At 44.6% G+C, this 15,214-nt stretch overlaps 1 protein-coding gene across 1 annotated transcript in view; it reads right to left on the minus strand.

Annotated features, from left to right (window-relative positions):
• The window catches only part of HMOX2 (heme oxygenase 2), a 29,074-nt gene extending 16,998 nt beyond the window's left edge, over positions 1 to 12,076 (minus strand). Inside the window, exon 1 of the mRNA XM_032843758.1 lies at positions 12,009 to 12,076. The gene's annotated coding sequence lies outside the window, so the exon portion shown is untranslated. The remainder of the gene's footprint in view (positions 1 to 12,008) is intronic.
• Positions 12,077 to 15,214: the final 3,138 nt, after the last annotated feature.

Raw genomic sequence — 15,214 nt, forward strand, 5'->3', positions numbered from 1 at the left:
TGTAAGGTAGATATGAGAATTTAATGAGATAAATTACTTCTAGAACGGCAACATGTTGTATAATGTTAACTGAAGAAAATGTCCCTTAAAGTTTAAAGTTAACAAGTGTTCTCATACCCCACTTTTTTTTTTTCTCCAGATTTTATTTATTTATTTTGTCAGAGAGGGAGAGCAAGCAGGCACACAAGCAGGGGGAGTAGCAAGCGGAGGGAGAGGCAGGCTCCCCACTAACCAGGACTCTGGGATCACTTGACCTGAGTTGACGGCAGATGCTTAACTGACTGAGCCAGCCAGGCAACCCCCTATATACTTTAAGACAAGAAATGGAAATACCCGTCTCAGTGAAAACCCTTACAGGCAACATCAAATCTGTACTGGGGTCACACAAGGCTCACCGTGAAGAACCTCTGTTTTCATTCTGATAACACTAGGTACCAAGAAAGGAACAGAAAAATCTTGGAATTTCTAGCACAATAAATTTTGAAAAGGATCTAAAAGATGATCACAGAAGTTCAAACTTTTTCAGGGACACTCTGAACGTGAGCTGGATGAAGGTTCCCTTCACGCTATGGAGAGTCGGGATGGAGGACAGGGCACGTTGTTTTGTTTCTTTAGAATAGCTGATCACTATAAATAAAGGTTTAGGTAACTGAAAAACTTACTTGACTCTGTGATAAATCTGATTTGCATTTTTATCTCATGACACTCAATCCCCAACCCAATGGTGGTCAGCTGGGGACCATTCTGGCATACGCCCGTCCCCATGGGTTATCTGGCAATGTCTGAAGACGTGTTTGGTTGTCACAACTGGGATGTAGGCCATTCGACCGGTATCTAGCAGGTAGAGGCCAGGGACACTGCTTAACACCCTGCAATGCACAGAAAGCACAAACACAAGTGCACGTATGCACACACATGCATGCATGCACTCACACACCCGCCACCACAAATCATTATCCAGCCCAAAATGTCAATAGCATTTGGTTGAGAAACCCTGCCTGAAACTCAGCAGCAGCACTAAGATGATTCAAGAAAGGACATCCATCTAATATTCTTCTCATCCCTTCATCAGTTTACAGAGACAAGATGAGATTTTGGCACTGTGCTTCACACTGCAACACCTTTATCAAATATCATTTCCAGAAATTTCTGGGGAAACTGAATTTACACCAGAAAATAGGAAAGGCTACTACTAGATGGGGCAACCTGGCACTGTCTACAGATGACAATGAAAGGAATCACAGTACTTTCCTGGGAATAGGACTGATTTGTATTGGGATCACTAGAAGGCAAAACCTTTAAAGCTTCAAGTTCAGTAATGAAGCCAGGTAGAAATGAAGCCCCTGACAGTACTGACTTCTTTGTGTAATGGAACAAAATGCTGGAAGAAATCTAATGATCCTCTATCAGTCTGGTGCATGACTGAAAGCAGGCTAAGAATCAAGAGAACCAAGTTCTATTACCCGACATGCACTGGCTAGCTGTATTACAGGACTTTCTGGAACTCCAACATCCTCATTTATAAAACAAGAGGTGGGCGCCTGGGTGGCTCAGTAGGTTAAGCTGCCTTCAGCTCAGGTCATGATCCAGGTGTCCCAGGATGGAGCCCCACATGGGGCTCCCTGCTCAGCAGGGAGCCTGCTTCTCCTTCTACCTGTGCCCCTCCCCCCCTTCTGTGCTCTCTCAGATACATAACATTTAAAAATAAATAAATAAAATGAGAGGCATTTCTCAGTAAGCTGCAGGGAGGATGGTATTTAACATGAGGAAGAGCAGGAAAGGCTGTGAGCTTCCCCCAACTGTTTCAGCCAGAGCTGCTCCCCTATTCCTTGACATTCTTCCTTCAAAATGCAGTATTGCTACTTCTAAAAATAAGGTATAGAAAACAAGGAGCTTGATGATCTTGGAGGCCTGATGTTAAGAGTTACCTAAGAGAGCCTTTTATGATCTATTATAGCACTTGTATCCCATTATACAATATACTTGGGATATACTTGTATCCCATTATAGTATTTATTTACATTCCAGATTACTGTTCATTTATCTTTTTCTCCTACTGCCCAATACAGGGCACCCAATCAGGGTTTGCTGAGTCAATGAATGATTTCCAGAATTTGGGGTATTCTCAGAATCAATCAAGGTATTCTCAAAGACCAGATGACAAATAAGATAGTTAAAAAGGAATCCCAAAGGGGTGCCTGGCTGGCTCAGTTGGTAGAACATGTGACTCTTGATCTCAGGGGCGTGAGTTTAAGCCCCACACTGGGTGTGGAGCCTACTTTTTATTTAAAAAAAAAAAAAAAAAAAAAAGGAAAAGGAAAAGGAAAAGAATCCCAGAAATAAGAAAAATGACTGGCTAGTGAGTAAGCATTTTTACTGCATACATTTCTACTGATGGGGTGAGGGAGGAGATTGGCCAGGTCGGAGAACCAAGAATGGGATGCTTTATGCTCAACTAACAGTTTCATATTTGAAGGAGACATGCTGCATTGCATTGGTTTTAAAATGGCTTTCTTACATGCCACAGAAAGAAATACTGAGAACACACCTTTCAGATTTTAAGGACTGTGAAAGCCTGACTGGAAGCAGAACCTGCCTTATGGCATCTTCCCCCCACCCCAATGCCCCTTTCTTTTTAAAGAAACGGACTGGCAAAAAAATAAATTAAAAAAAAAAGAAAGAAATGGATTGGCAGGGCCGCCTGGGTGGCTCAGTGGGTTAAAGCCTCCGCCTTCGGCTCAGGTCATGATCTCAGGGTCCTGGGATCGAGCCTCACATCAGGCTCTCTGCTCAGCAGGGAGCCTGCTTCCTCCTCTCTCTGCCTGCTTCTCTGCCTACTTGTGATCTCTGTCAAATGAATAAATAAAACCTTTAAAAAAAAAAAAAAGAAATGGATTGGCAAAATTTTAACAGTCAAGGTAAATGCTTGCCAACACTCCTCCACCCCAGGCAAGCACAATCACCTGACACTTCCTGATGTCTCCCACTGTAAAAATCCCTTATTCCTCCAGCTGGCTCTAGACAGAAGGGATACACAGCAACATTTTCATGTTTGTTACTCTAGGGAAGGGGTCAACCCAAAGAATGCAACAGCTGTAGAACCTCCTAACAAGCCCACATCCTCTCTCTACACACATTTTGGAGGAAATACACCAAGGAATAAAGTTATCATTATTGCAAGGGGGAAAAGTAAAAAATGCTACAGTAATCACAACTTAAAACAAAGAAACAACAGTTTGCCACTGTAAAACTGAGTAATTTCCTTTTCCATGAGGTAGCCCTCATGGAAACTACATGAATTAAAGATACATGAAGTGGGTGCCTATAATTCCCAAAAGTTCCCAAGAACTGGTCAAACATCATTGTCTCCATTAATTATTATCAAGAAAAAATTCAAATAGCCCAGAACATCTACTGCTGCCTAAGGACATGATTAGGCAATAATGAATGAATAACTTTTGGAAAAAAGAAGGTAGACAAGATGGGTACAGCAAATATTCAACAACTTATAGGCCAAGAAAGGCAGTGGACCGTGTGGTTCAGGGCTCTGTGAGGTATCTCCACCCCCCCTTTTTTGCTTTTTATTCTTTTTTCATTCCCCCCCCCCTTTTTAAAGATTTATTTGACAGAGATCACAAGTAGACAGAGAAGACAGACGGGGTGGAGGGGAGGCAGGCTTCTCGCTAAGCAGAGCCCAATGTGGGGCTCGATCCCAGGACCCTGAGATCACGATCCAAGCTGAAGGCAGAGGCTCAACCCACGGAGCCAACCAGGCGCCGCATCACCACCCCCCCTTTAAAAAAGATTTTATTTTTATTTATTTATTTGGGAGAGAAAGAGAGGGAGATCATGAGCAGGAGAGAGGGGGGCAGAGAGGGAGGGAGGGAGAGAATCCCAAGCAGACTCTGCGCTGAGCACAGAGCTCCATGCGGGGCTCAGTCCCACAACCCTGAGATCATGACCAGAGCTGAAACCAAAAGCCAGACACTCAAACAAATGAGACACCCAGGCGCCCCTCAATCCTTTCTCTAAACCAAACCCTACAAAAAGGGCCAATACATAAAGCAAATACAATGAGTGCAGCATCCACAGTTAAAGCGGTGGCAGAGGGCAAAGGGCTGGCTCGGTCAGTAGAGCATGTGACTTTTGATTTACAGGGTCTTGAGTTCAAGACTCATGATGTGTGTAAAGCTTACTTAATTTTTAAAAATAAACGGAAAACAAAGCCAGGCAAGATACTCAGGAGCTCAGTTCCTCCAGCATCCTCAGGAACTCTGAGCTCAGCCTAGTTTGGTGGCTGCAGTCTAGGGAAGCTAAGTTATTTGCTCCAAAACAGATGGCTTCCATTTGCTGCTGCACATGCTAAGCGACAGTGGTTCTAGGACAGTGTCTTAGGCTAGTGCGTCCAAGCAACAGAAAGAATTGGTCCTGGATTAGCCACTGTTCCTGGACCTGCCCAGAGCTTTTTGGCTGGTGAGCCAGGGCTCCCTATACTCTTTCACACCTTGTTTCCAATAGTCCATCAGCTTCTTGAAAACATCCTGACCTTCCAAAAAGCCTGTGGTTTCTGCATCCTCAGTTCACCCTATCCGCAACACTCTTTCTTAGCTCTAATTCTGTATCCACTGCACTTGACTGTGAGGTCCCTGAGGGCAGACCTGGAGCCTCAACCACACTAGTAAGGGAGGGTGCGTTAGCCACCCTGTTCCTGGAAACCGAATTAGACCACCACTTTCGTGGGAAGGCACAGTCCTTTGCATGAACTCTCATGCATGTCCCATGACAGTGTTTGGTGAAAAGCTGTTTGTTTACAAAGCAATGCTATGGATTCCGTCTCTAATCTTCCATCCAAATACTTCCTCATCTGAAAACAGAAATTCAGAGACATGCACTTCTGAAGATAGGTAGGAAGGGTATTTGCCAGAATAAAATAATCATTAACCCTTTTTGTTAGCAAATCCCTTTCAGAATCAGATGACAGCTGTAGACTCTCTCTCCGGGACAATTACATATAAAAAATGTTGTGAATGACATTCCAGAGTAACCACGGGCCCCTAAAGTTAACCCACAGACCCAGAATTCAGGTTAAGAATCCCCATTCCAGCAGTCTCTTTATGAAAGACATTTTCATCATAGTATGTTTTCAGTGAGATCCTGAGTACTGATTAAAGAGGGCTTCCCCATTTCTTTGGCTGCTTCTTTTCTCTTATTGTACTTTCACCTAACTCCAATGGGTTCAGTTCAAGTTCTTCAGTCTTTTCTGTTTCTCAGCTCTCCACCTTCCTGACCTCCTAAAATACTGTGTCAGAACGACAATCATAAACAAAGCAATTTTATGGGGCACCTGGGTGGCTCAGTGGGTTAAGCCGCTGCCTTCGGCTCAGGTCATGATCTCAGGGTCTTGGGATCGAGCCCCGCATCGGGCTCTCTGCTCAGCAGGGAGCCTGCTTTCCCCTCTCTCTCTGCCTACTTGTGATCTCTCTCTCTTAAATAAATAAATAATCTTAAAAATTTAAAAAAAAAAAAAAAGCGATTTTACTATTTCGAGTTTCCCCCAGGTGACAGCCAACTCCATGTGAACAAGGACTGTGCTGGGTTTGTTGTTGTTTTACACACCCCCTCAGGGCCAAGACTCTACACACCAAAGAGGAAATACAAGCTGCCCAACAGGCAAACATCACTACCTCTTTGCCCTTCTACCTTTAGGCATTTGCACTTGAACGATAACTTTAAAACTGGACAACGTGCCCTAGAAAAGCCAAACGCAAAGGCAAGAAAGAATAATCTACAGCACTAGTCACTCCACTTTTCTCCTCTTGGGTCCTCTAGTCGGATTTTGCAAACACAAAGAGCAAGACAAATACGACACTGAATACACACCCTTGGAAATTTTGCTGAAGCTGTCCAAAAAAAAGAAAAAAAGTGTGTGGTAAAGGAATGGAGTGTTTTAGATTTTCTAGGGGGTACCTGGATGACTCAGTCAGTGGAGCATGTAACCCTTGATCTCGGGTTCTTTTTTTTTTCCTAAAGATTTTCTTTGTCAGAGAGACAGAGTACATGCGTGCACAAGCAGGAGAAGCAGCAGGCAGAGCATACAGAGGGAGTAGCAGGCTCCCCACTGTGCAAGGAGCCTGATGCTGGACTCAATCCCAGGACCCCGGCCGGGATCATAACCTGAGCTAAAGGCAGATGCTTGACCAACTGAGCTACTCAGGCACCCCTCTGGGCTGTAAGTTTGAGTCCCACACTGTGTACAGAGGTAACTTAAAAAATTAAAAAATCGGGCACCTGGGTGGCTCAGTGGGTTGAAGCCTCTGCCTTCAGCTCAGGTCGTGATCCCAGGGTCCTGGGATCGAGCCCCGCATCAGGCTCTCTGCTCGGCGGGGAGCCTGCTTCCCTTCCTTCCTCTCTCTCTCTCTCTCTGCCTGCCTCTCTGCCTACTTGTGATCTCTGTCTGTCAAATAAATAAATAAAATCTTAAAAAAAAAAAAGAGAGGTATTAAAAAAAACAGAGAGAAAAAAGATAACACAACAAGGTGTACAACAGTATAAATATTGATTGTACAGTACAGGCAACAGTGCTAAAGATTGACCTTATGTTCCACATTTTCCAGGACAGTTCTGATTCAAATCAAATATCCTGTCTCATCAATTCCTTGAGTACACTGTATGCTCAGACTATGGGTCCCAGTGTTGGCATAAAAAGTATGACCATCATAGCAACTGATGAGGAAGGCCAATCAACTAGGTCAGCTAAAAGCATGATGGCAGATCGTTTAATTTATTTATTTATGCTATTTATTTAGTGCTTTCCCACAGCCCTCAGGTAATTGCGATGTTGAACACAAAACGAAATAGTGAAACTCGACTCTTCTGAGACTAAGCGATAGCATAGGGAGAAAGGCAGGAAGCTGGGAGTATTTAGTAAAAAGTCAGACAGGCAGGGTGGGAGACACCTGTCTCTGTTATGTCATTCTTCACCAAAGCCTTTTTAAAGTTACTGAGAACTATGGCAATAATTAGGCCTATGATACTCCTGGGAAAGAAACAACTCTATTCGTGTGACAAAAATTAATTTTTGCCCCTAAGCAGAAAGAAGAGACCATCTACTTGCTTGGCCTCTGGCGTACAAGCTGACAGCAGTCACTGCCATGCAACAATTACCCCTTTCTTTCCTCTTCTGCCATCCACTTCCTCATGTACCCTACTCACTCACTTCTCTACCCTCTTGCCAGGCCACTCCCACTTTGTTCTAGCCTGTGCTTTAGACAGGGGGCCCTAAACAAGAATCACATGGGAAACCTTATTCCTTGGCCCAATCCCGAACTTACCCAAACAGGAAAGTTTGAAAACCCGTCTTAAATCTATAAACAACATTCAAGGCACTGAAGGTCTTTTAAGGTGCTAATCTTAACCTCATAAGTATTAACCCCATTTTTTAGATACAGAAACTGAGCTCAAAGGGCTTAAATGTTTTTCTCATCTCAAAAATATACCATTACAACTTCCTTTTTTGGAAGAAACCATTTATTTTTCACTCTAATATAAATGAGTATGTATTTAGATACAGACACAGACAAGTAAAATGAAACTGTCTAATGTTGAATAGCTGTGAGTGAAACAAAATGGTTACAAATTGACTAACCAGCTTAATCTTATACCTAACAATTCACTTTTTTTTAAGTAAACTCTATGTCCAACATGGGCCTGGAACTCATGAGCTCCCAAGATCAAGAGTTGCAGCTTTACCAACTGAGCCAGTCATGCGCCCCAACAATTCAATCACTTTGAAGTACAAACAAAAAGTCAGTCAAGGGGCGCCTGGGTGGCTCAGTCGTTAAGCGTCTGCCTTTGGCTCAGGTCATGATCCTAGGATCCTGGGATCAAGCCCTGCATCTGGCTCCCTGCTTGGTTAGAAGCCTGCTTCTCCTCCTCCCACAAGAATCCGGCTTGTGTTCTCTCTCGCTGTCTCTGTCAAATAAATAAATGAAATCTTTAAAAAAATCTATTACACAGAGAAAAATGCATGTTTGCTAAAAAGCCTTTGAAAACTATGGGACGCCTGGGTGGCTCAGTTGGTTGGACGACTGCCTTCGGCTCAGGTCATGATCCTGGAGTTCCGGGATCGAGTCCCGCATCGGGCTCCCAGCTCCAAGGGAAGTCTGCTTCTCCCTCGGACCTTCTCCTTGCTCATGCTCTCTCTCACTGTCGCTCTCTAAAATAAATAAATAAAATCTTTAAAAAAAAAAAAAAAGCCTTTGAAAACTATATCAAAGCAATAGAAAAAACCTGTTCACATAAGAGACTTATGAATTCAATTGCTGCTTTGAAATGCCTACTTAAGAGTTCAGGGGCGCCTGGGTGACTCAATGGGTTAAGCCTCTGCCTTCCACTCAGGTCATGATCCCAGGGTCCTGGGATTGAGCTCCACATCATCATCATCATCATCATCATCATCATCATCGCAACATCATCAGGCTCTCTGCTCAGCAGGGAGCCTGCTTTCCCCTCTCTCTGCCTGCCTCTCTGCCTACTTGTAATCTTCCCCTCTCTGTCAAATAAATAAGTCAAATCTTAAAAAAATTTTTTTTAAAAATTAAAGAAGAGTTCAGAATATTGCCTTGTGAGGTCTGAATATAAATTTGTTGATATGACAACCCAGAAAGAGTTTCCAGCTCCATTTCAGTCTGCCATGATTGCAATTAAGATGTAGTTCTTGTGGGTGGGCTGTTTGTAAATGGATTTCTTTTACAATAGCTATATACCTTTAAATTATCCGTAGTGAGGGGCACCTGGGTGGCTCAGTGGGTTAAGCCTGCCTTGGGCTCAGGTCAGGATCTCAGGGTCCTGGGATCAAGCAGTGCATTAGCGGGGAAAGTGCTTCCTCCCTGCCCCTGCCTGCCTCTTTGCCTATTTGTGATCTCTGTCTGTCAAATAAATAATAAAATCTTTTAAAAAATATAAATAAATAAATAAATAAATAATCTGTAGTGAGCTCCAGTAACCAGTGTTATTCTTTTTTTTTTTTTTTAACATTTTTATTTATTTGACAGACAGAATACAAGTAGGCAGAGAGGCAGGCAGAGAGAGAGAGGAAGGGAAGCAGGCTCCCCACTGAGCAGAGAGCCCAATACGGGGCTTGATCCCAGGACCCTGGGATCATGACCTGAGCTGAAGGCAGAGGCCTCAACCCACTAAGCCACCCAGGTGCCCCTACCAGTGTTATTCTTAAATGAAAAGACAATGGTCATTCAGAAAAGATTTCTTGCAATATATATAAAGGTAACTGTGTATTCATAAATGTATGTAATGTTGCTAAATGAGACCATCAGTTATGGGCTGCTGTACTTCAGTACTGCGTGTCAAATTTATTAGAAATTTAAAACTGAAATTTCTGAGGGGTGCAGCTGTCTTCATTAGTTGGCTTTAAAATGTGTAATACAATGGGAGACAATATCTTACGGTAACTAACTGGAGTCAGTGTAGAAAAGTAAACCATACTAGTGAACAATATTGCAGAGCACCTGCATGGTCACCAGAGTAAAGCATCTTCCAGTATTTAAAAAAAGAAAAGGAAAGACCTCCTTATAAGCAGTTACAGTAACTGTTCCAATTAAAGATTCCCCCTCCTTCTACTCTTTTCTGTCTCTCTTCTGTCCCGCCCCCCTTTCCTCCCAAGAATTAATCAGTAATGGCACTGCTTCTCAGTACTGCAAAAATATCCTGAGAAATCATTCAAATTACAACAAAAGACCTTTCATCCTGTTTTTGCACAAACCTAACAGACATAATAAATTTAGTTAAAAAGCACATAACCCTCACTGTGTTAAAAAAAAAAAAAAAGATATGTAATCCAGAGCTCTTAATTCTCTCACTGATTACTATAAGAAAAAAAGATTGCATTAAATGTCTATTTATAACTTTTCAGTTAACTGTGGCCAAGAACATACCAGGAGGTAACTTACAGTTCAAATTTTTCTTTTTTTTCACCAAGAAGTTAACAAGCTGAATTCTCAACTGTACAATAAATACACAATTCCAAATTTTATTAAAGTTTTATCGAGAGAGTGGGGGGGGCGGTGCTGGCCAGGAGAAGCAGAGCTTAGCTGAGCAGGGAGCTGGACATGAGGTTCAATCTCAGGACCCCAGGATCATGACCTGAACTGAAGGTAGACACTTAACTGAATAAGCCACCCACATGAACCCACAATTCCAGTTTTCAAAAATATCTTTCTCCTGAAGGAATGAAATTCTACTTTTTGATGCAATACCAATGCAGAGTTCAATTGTCCTATAAAGAGAGTCAGCTATTAAAAGAAAACCAAAAAAAAATCAAGGTAGCTCAAAGGCCCCAGCTGTCCAATTTTGCATTTCAACAAACTCAGTAAGGGGTGAGCTAAAAGGCAATGAATACTTTCTATAATTCATCTTCTCATTTGGCATTGCCATTTCTAGAGCAGCTCATACTCCTGACTCTAGTGACTCACAGAATCTCACCACATCGGCCCAAGCAGAAGAAAAAAGCAAATCAAATCAGACAATAAAGAGAACCATACATTTTCCTCCCCACATCCCCAGTTAGATGGGGTTCCTCAGTGAGTGTTTGCAAGGCCTTAATTCCCAGTGTTTTGGCTTAGGTGCTGTATTTAAAAGTTTTTCCAATTCCACCAAGTAAACTTGTAAATGCCCAAGCTGCGAACTTCTGGTAAGCTTGTGATTTTTCTTGGAAAAAAAAAAAAAAGGAAAGAAGGAAGGAAGGAAAGAGAAAAGAAAAAAACTAAAGAATAAAGCACATATTACTGAAGTGTATTCCTTAACTCACTCCATGCAAAAACAAAAACTGAAATTTTAAAATATGGCAGTTAAAATTTTAAGCAGAACACACTAGCCAACGTCAAACCATAAATTCAAATACACAAAACCACCAAACTCCTGTTTCTTTCTACTTGGAAGACAGTTTACCGGGAGAGGGAAGAGAGTTTAAACGACATAATCCACTTCCAATCTCTACCACGCTGTTTAGGAAACATCATGGGTTCTGTAGGCAGATGACTAGGATCAAAGCCATCTGTGGTGTCTTCTCCATTGTGGGATGGAGGTGAAGTCATTTAACCCGCGTCTCATCATTAATTCCATTGAATAAGTGGAAAAAGCTATCAACTCACAAGCTTTTGGAAGGGGCTGACAGCCAACGGCAGAGCATCATACGGTGTTTCCCACCCCACCCCACCCCCAATACACATGCCGCCTCGTCTGGTTCAGAGAACCACGAACACGAACTGCCACAGGCCACAACAAGCGGTTCATCAGAATCCACCTAAATCGCATGACACAGGCAGGCCTCGTGCAAGGACTGTGCAAGGCGCTCCTGGCAACCCCGGGCAGTTAATACACCTACAGCAGCGCGCCGACGCCGTGACTGGTAAACTCCACTCCCGGACTAACCGGCAGCCCTGGGGCGTCGGTCCCTCCCGACCGATCTGCGCCCCGGCGGCCACGGGTCACTCATGAAGTCATGACAGTGACTCAAAGCGCCCTTCCGAGTGAGGTGACTCAGGAGGAAGCGCAGAGCCTGCAACAGCCGCCACGCGGGGCACCTACCTCAGGAGCGCTGGGGGCAGGCGGGGGTCCCGGCGGGCCCACCGCGGCGGGAGGCTGCAACCCCGCGCCAGGAACGCCAAGACGGCACGCGGCGCCCCCGGGGTCACCTCGCCCCGCGCACTCGTGACTCCGCGAGGCGCTGGGCCCAAGGGGGCCCAACGCGGACCCGCTGCTCTGGCCTCGCGGGCCCGCCGAAGCGGCGCGTAGGAAGCGGGTATCTTCAGCTCGGCCCCCTCCCCGCTCATCCCGTTTCCGGCCGCCCCCAGCCCCGGCCCGCCGGGTTTCCCTCAGGCCGGCGCCAGGGCCCCAGCGTGCCGCCGCCCGCCCGGCCCAGCTCCCAAAGACCCCGGCCGGACGGACTCGCCGAGGAGCCCAGAGAAGGGCCGCGGAAGGCGCGGCCCACTCACCGGCCTCCTGTCCGCTCGGCCGTCCGTCAGCCGCCGCGCTCAAGCGTCCGCCACCGACTCCCTGAAGTGCCGCGGCCGCCGCAGCCAAGTGGGCTGCGCGAGGGCGGTCCGACGTGCGCACGCAGCGAGGGCGGGGCCTATGGAGGACACGCCCCTGCGGCGGGCGCTGGGCGCCTCCGGCGAGGCCCGGAGCCCCTGGGGAGCGCGCTCGTTAACAAGAACGAGTGCTAATGAGGGTGCCTCCTGGCTACGCGTTCTCTGTGCCTGGTGCCACCGCCTGTCCAGGCTCCTCTTGCGCTGGGCTCCACCTGCTCAGCCGCATTGGCTTCCCGTCACTTCCTTACCCTTAGAGTTGTGTGCAGATTAAATGACCGGTACTGTCCGGGGTTGACAAAGGTGTGCGGAACGTGCGATGCTCGTGGGAGTTTGAGGGGAAGAGGGGACAATTTAACGAGATCTTTTAGAATTAAGAATGGGCCTTCTCTTTGCTCAATTCCACTTCTCGGTAGCTATGGTAGAAAAACGCGTGTAAGAATCCAAAGAGGCATAAGCAAGGAAGGCCATTGCTACACTTAAGGGGATACGTCTGACCTTTGGGTGAAAATCTTGAAACAACCTAAACGTCCATTAAAGAAGGATGGGGTGGGGATTGACAGGGACACATCTATTCAACGGAACTGTGCTTCCGTTAAAAAAGGAAGGGCAGACACCACCTTAGAGAGGATGTTAAGCAGAAGGGAAAATCAAGATGTAGGAAAACACAAAAATACATCTGACAGTGTATAAGTTTAACCTAAAAAATACTGAACTCTATTGTGTATGTAAAGTGTTTAAGGGTGAAGGCACTGATGTCTGCAATTTAGTTGAAACCTATAAAAAAAAATAAGGTAGTTGACAGGTAATAGGTATAAATATAGCAAAATGTTAAGAACTGTGGAATCTAGGTGGTAAGTATGAGGATTCACTGTATAGTTATCTCAAATTTTCTAAAAATATACAAATTTTCACAATAAAATTTGGGGGAAAATAATTTCAGTATGATCCCTTTTATTTTTTTTAACTACAAAATGTTCTCTCCACATGTTCATGTTTGGTTATCAAAATGCATGCAAACGCCAAGAAGGTTTATACACTAGAATGTCAGAGGGAGGTTGAAGGTTACTTGTGCTTCATCTCTACCATTTAAATATTTTATGAGATGCATAAATGCATTACACATTACTTGGCTGTCAAAACCAAATTTAAAAAAATGAATTTTTTAAAAAAGTAATAATTGGAAATACACATCGTACTGCCCCTGCCCTAAACACATACAATAAAACTGAATTAAATCCAGGGGCAGTGATTGAAGGTGGGTTGCTCTGAGGGTTCAGATGAGATAATGTATGGCGGGGGGTGCCTGACTCCTGAGTTTGAGCCTCACATTGGGCTTAGAGATTACATAAATAAAATTCAAACGAGATAATGTGGGGCTTCTCTGACACATCAGAGGAGCATAGAGAAGGACACCCTCCCCCCCATTATCATTGCTAGCACATGTCACTGGGCTTGGTAAATTGGCAAGAGCTTTGCAGAAAGTCTTCGTCAGATAAAGTCCCACAGGAAGTGCAGAGTCACAGCTGAGCACACCAGTCAGTAGACAAATCTTTCTGCTCAGGCCTCAGGGAACCACTGTGCCGTGGACTGGGTGGGGCATCAAAAGGTAAGACCTTTGCCCAGGCTGTTTACAACACCTACCCACTTCCAGCCAGACCACTGGCACCAGCACCACTGACCAGAAGCCCAGGGGAGCAGATGCCATTCTCTGCCACTCATTGCCTGCACTGATTTCCAAGCTGTAGTTTCAGCAAGGCCAAAAGGCAGTGGAGTTCCTTGTGCCCCATCATGGCCGGGATGCTTCTCAATTAAGCCTGGGCACCAGGGCTGGCTTCTGGGGTTGTAACCCCAGCATTTGCACAGGGTCCTGCTCTGAGAAGGTCTCCACACTTGGTTTAATGCTCTGCTCTTGCTTTCTTGAAATTCTTCATAGTTTTTGAACAAGGAGCCTTGCATTTTCATTTTACACCAGGCCTTGCAAATTCTGCAGCTGGTCCTGCTACATGCCTTCTTCTTTGGACTTACTTCCTTTAAATCAGAGACCTTGGAACATCAGGTTTTGTGCTTTATCCTTATGTGATTGAAGAAAAACCTCATCTTTTATCACAGTAACAAGCACTTGGGTTCCATTTGGTAGGTAGTAAGTGCTGGATACGGTGCCAGGAGGAAGAGATACAGAGACAAACATGACATAGGTCAGCTCTCAAGAAGATCTCTACTGGGGCGCCTGGGTGGCTCAGTGGGTTAAGCCTCTGCCTTTGGCTTGGGTCATGATCTTAGGGCCCTGGGATGGAGCCCCACATTGGGATCTCTGCTCAGCGGGGAGCCTGCTTCCCCCTCTTTCTCTGCCTGCTGCTCTGCCTACTTGTGATCTCTGTCTGTCAAATAGATAAATAAAATCTTTAAAAAAAAAGAAGAAGAAAAAGAAGCTCTCTACTATGGTAGACAATTTCAGCAGAGGGAGAGAGATGGGAATAGAACAGGAGTAGTTAGCCTAGCTTAGGGGTCAGAGAGGGCTTCCCGGAGGTAATTCTTAAGGAATGAGTAAGGATTAGTCCTATCTAACGGGGTGAGCTCTACCCAGACAAACTTTACAGTCTCAGCACAGAGGCATAACATAACAGGGCGTGGAGGAGACTGCAAAAGATTTATGCAAGATGAACACATATATGAAATCTTCATTTATAAATACAAACACGAGTAAACATAACATGTATTAAACACATGCATTTTATAACAAAGACCAGTATTTTACATAAATAAAATACATTTTACTCTGTAAGTTATTTCCACCACTAGATTTGGGAAAACAGCACCAGTTAGTAGGATTTTCCCAAAACTCCAGTGTCTACATGTTTAGACAACCAGTCCATCAGCAAGTATTTATTGAGTGCCTACGTGCCAGGTGCTCTCCTAAGTGCTGGAAATTCAGCAGTGAACACAGAGATGTGCCTGCAGTTAGGAAGCTAGCATGCCTGGATGGGTCAATACACATTTTGAAATGAATGAGTGAGTGAAAGAAAAAAAAATCTTACCCAGTAAAAAGTTTTCAGGAGAGGAGTGACACGGACATTTTTTTTTAAAAGATTTTATTTATTTATTTGACAGAG

Source organism: Lontra canadensis, unplaced genomic scaffold (assembly GCF_010015895.1).
Source record: "Lontra canadensis isolate GAN:19392208 unplaced genomic scaffold, GSC_riverotter_1.0 scaffold143, whole genome shotgun sequence".
Classification (NCBI taxonomy): domain Eukaryota; kingdom Metazoa; phylum Chordata; class Mammalia; order Carnivora; family Mustelidae; genus Lontra; species Lontra canadensis.